The sequence below is a fragment of the Limanda limanda genome, chromosome 4 (genome assembly GCF_963576545.1).
Source record: "Limanda limanda chromosome 4, fLimLim1.1, whole genome shotgun sequence".
NCBI lineage: Eukaryota > Metazoa > Chordata > Actinopteri > Pleuronectiformes > Pleuronectidae > Limanda > Limanda limanda.
The window spans coordinates 2,012,566-2,016,834 of record NC_083639.1 but is presented as its reverse complement, the minus strand read 5'-3'; the positions used below and the strand labels follow the sequence as shown (position 1 = coordinate 2,016,834).

The 4,269-nt window shown below is 39.3% G+C and overlaps 1 long non-coding RNA gene across 1 annotated transcript; it reads right to left on the bottom strand.

The window, feature by feature from the left end:
* Nucleotides 1–1,203: 1,203 nt before the first annotated feature.
* On the bottom strand, nt 1,204–3,832 carry LOC133000267 (uncharacterized). The gene is made up of 4 exons (XR_009678182.1): nt 3,433–3,832; nt 2,829–3,011; nt 1,609–1,767; nt 1,204–1,410 (listed from the first exon to the last, which is right to left on the bottom strand). It is a non-coding gene; the product is annotated as an uncharacterized LOC133000267 (long non-coding RNA).
* Between the last annotated feature and the right edge of the window lie 437 nt (nt 3,833–4,269).

Genomic DNA, 4,269 nt, shown 5'->3' with positions numbered 1-4,269 from the left:
TTGATCAATCATGCTTCCCTGCTATGGTTGTTCAACTGGGAAAACAACTTTTTCCAAAGGAAGGCAAGTAAATTTAAGGAATGCATCTGCAAAGTTTTCCTCTGTTATGTATAATGATGACCCCCATCAAACATTTTGTTATTAATAATATTTACACCTTTTCATTTATACTGTTTATTTCTGTCTACATGTTTGAATTTGCCTTCATTAGTTTCAGAAAAGAGCGATGATGTATCGGTCAGTGGGGCGGCAGCACGAGACTCCGCAAACTAGTCTCTAAGCAAAGTAGACGAAGGCATTGAGGTTGCGGCCTGCCATCATTATTATTTTGCTTAAGGGACTGAATACGTTTCATGCAGAAATATTAGCATTTCCCTTATATCTACCAAAACTGCTTGTTTCACAGACTGCAGTTTTGTTTTGATCCGATGTGGTGTGCAAATACTAACCGTATATCTGCAATGGGTTGTTGTGCATTAACATTTGTAACTCTATTTATATAGAGCTTTTCAAGAAGTGCAAGTACTTCACTGAGGGACAGCTAATACAAGCAATATATATATCTTAAATCCCTGAGATGGGACAGCCTCTCACTTGGATGTAAACCAATTTTAGAACACATTTGCTTATACTGGAGATCTTTTAAATTAATGTCCCAGAAATGATTTCTGATAGCAAACCCCTGCCTCATTCATTGTAGTATTAATGTGTTTGAATAAGTCAGTCTGCCGATTACCAGCTACTGATTTAAAGTGAAACATCTATTGCTATCCTCTGTGTTCATTTCTTTAATGTTAAGAATGTTTCTCATACGACCTTATCAGATTGCATTGTGAAACATCTGGGTCACCTACTTTTAGTGTTAACAAGAGGGTGAACTTACTTATGACTGGATGTATTTAGCACTGATACACAAGCTTGATGTTACACATCTTAAACAATATGATATGGTTGCCACTTAGACAACAAGACCTGTGTGCTTTGCTGTTACGATAACTCACTGAACCTCAGATAAAGAAAAATTAATTTTCTGACTTCCGTTACTGAGTTACTCTCTACAGAATGTAACGTGCCCATTCTACTTCAAATCCATTGGATCATTGTGTGTTTATGTTGCTTAAAGCAGAGCATTCACTGCTTTAATGTAATCAACATCTTATCTGCCAATATCATGGTGTAAAAGTGCAAGGAAATACCAATATGTTATGATCAATGTCATTTATTGTGCACAAACATTACATTAAGGCATCTGCTGGAAATTATATGATCAACAATTCTCAGACGGCAGCTCTGGACAAAGTTCTGTGACTCCAGGTCTGCCCGGATGGTGTGATGTAAACAGGGGGTTAGCATCAGGAGTGGAAGCTGCAGGAGGGACCGTGGAGCTGAGGCAGCTTCTCTTGAGAATAACTGAAGAACACAAACAAAACATAGTGTTAAATTATGAAGATGGTTCCCTCTGATTTTTTTTTAAAAACATAAACGTCAGACAGGTCCCTAAAAAATAAATATGCTAAAGCTAACAGCTACCAAACACCAAGCTAATAGCAGGGCCCACCAGTAGCAACAGTAGCATGGCAGCAGATTTTATTTAATCACAGCGCTCACATTTCTTCATCAGTGGAGAAGTACTTCGCCATGTTTCCTCTTCAGAGGAGGATTCCTCCAAACCTGCTGCAGCCTGCTCAGCTTGAACTCTGTGGAATCTTCTCTTGAGCACGCAGACAAGGCCCTCATGTCCCATCTCCATAAATGCGTCAGTACTACCTGAGAATATATGATAAAAAACAAAACGTTTTAAAAGTGCGTTTGTATGTATATATACACACATACAAGGCTTTCTTTTCTGCAGAAATCCATTTCCTGAGTTGATGTCTCTGCTTATGCCATCTAAAATGTGAAACCAAATATATTTTTTGTATACCAATACAAGATGTCCAATGTAACACCAATAAAATCCAGTCTACTACACTAACATTTTAATGCCTCTGCAATAGCGAGTCGCCGGAGGCATTACTGCATGTTTTCGGGTTGTCTAACTGTGTATTTGTCTTAAAGTCAAAAGGTCAAGGCCACACTGACCTCATGTTATGGTTTCAGTTGTCAAGAGGTTACAGTGACATTTATATGAGAGAAAATATGTAGAAATATGTAGACGGACACTGCACTGGTTAGTGATGTTCTCAACATTCTTTGCACAGTCTGTCAAAACAAAAATAGAGTTACAAATGTTAATGCACAACAACCCATTGCAGATATACGGTTAGTATTTGCACACCACATCGGATCAAAACAAAACTGCAGTCTGTGAAACAAGCAGTTTTGGTAGATATAAGGGAAATGCTAATATTTCTGCATGAAACGTATTCAGTCCCTTAAGCAAAATAATAATGATGGCAGGCCGCAACCTCAATGCCTTCGTCTACTTTGCTTAGAGACTAGTTTGCGGAGTCTCGTGCTGCCGCCCCACTGACCGATACATCATCGCTCTTTTCTGAAACTAATGAAGGCAAATTCAAACATGTAGACAGAAATAAACAGTATAAATGAAAAGGTGTAAATATTATTAATAACATAATGTTTGATGGGGGTCATCATTATACATAACAGAGGAAAACTTTGCAGATGCATTCCTTAAATTTACTTGCCTTCCTTTGGAAAAAGTTGTTTTCCCAGTTGAACAACCACAGCAGGGAAGCATGATTGATCAAAACTCTTTCAGTGTGATATTAACTTGTATTTCAGCCAGCGTACTTTGGGGATTTAATACAAATTTATATTTGGCACATTATATAAAATGGTGTTTCTGGTATGTAACTTAAAAGTACCTCTTTAATGGTAGGATAATTTCTCCCCCTCATCTTCCTTGTGGTACGTGGATGATGGAAGTGGGCTCAACCCGGCTTCTCTTTCTCTCCAGGCTGCCCTTCCTCCTCTTCATCAAGCAAAACAAACTGTTCGGTCCAAGTTATTGACGTTAATGAAACTCCTGTAGCTTCACTTGGATCCTCCTTGATTAAAAAACAGAACATAGCAATTGTTTTATAAAATGAATCGCAACTCCATAACATGAAAACATTATTGTCATATTGCATACTATACATTAAACCAAATTGATCTGTTATTGAGGAGTAATGGTCGAGAAATACACTCCTTATTAATCTAAAGCATTCATAAATCAAATTCATGTTTATATTTATATTGTAGCGTCCCTTAATGATGAGCTAAGCGTCTTGAACTGGTTTCAAAAACCATGTTTTCACCTCCCAGGTAATCACATGCTACCGTGGGCTGAAGCATGTGGCTAACAATGGCATATTAGCTGAAGAAATGCATCCATTGTGTTTAACGACGGACTCCGCATCCGCTGTCTCAGCACTCGGACTGTGAACCTAGATCGTAATAGATCTTTAAAAACAATAAACTACTTACCTGACAGAAGGAAGATGACATCGTTGTCTTCCAAATGGTCCGTGTTTATGACAGCGCTAAGTTAAATGGACAGAATGTTTACAAAACCTTTTTTTACGCCAGCCACACGTCAGTTCCGGTCCGTTCGCGATCTCGGTCCGGTGTCACACTCATGTCCGCCTCTGAACAGACTCGCAAGATCCTTCGCATTAGAGGTGTAATCTAGCCTCAAATATTAATATTATTTAACATGAATAACATACACAATCACTGAACGACACCACGCAGGGACGGTGATTTAAACAGCACGCTACGACGTTGTGTGCATGGCAGCGTCATAGCAACCACCATAGCAACGATAAAAACATTCGTGATAACTATTAAAATATATATCATAAGCACAAACTGGCTGAAGACTGTGGAAGCAAAGACCACATTTCTCGCTAGAAATGGTGTCAGAAAGTATTTTTATGCCCAGACTAAGTTACAAAATCATGTTTTTATCTGAAAAAACAAGGACTGTCCGCCACGTTTTCCTTTCCGGAGACGGGAACTCGGGAGTCACGTGACGTGAAAACACGTCAATGCAAAACAATGGGCGGACCAAACGTTTCCATCTCACAATCTGATAGGCCAGATTGTGAGATGGAAACGTTTGTCCAAGTGGACCAACGTTCCCACTGAACGTTTCCTGATGAGACTGGGTTGGCTGGGAGGTTTAACTGGTTGTTCCGTGATTGTTCTCGACCCAGAGACATGTCAGCTGTTGTGAAGAAATAGAATAAGGGTGCGCGCCCCTCTGAAATGCTCGAGCAATTAGACAGGACGGAGAAATGTCAGGCGGAGAAACTGTGTGTC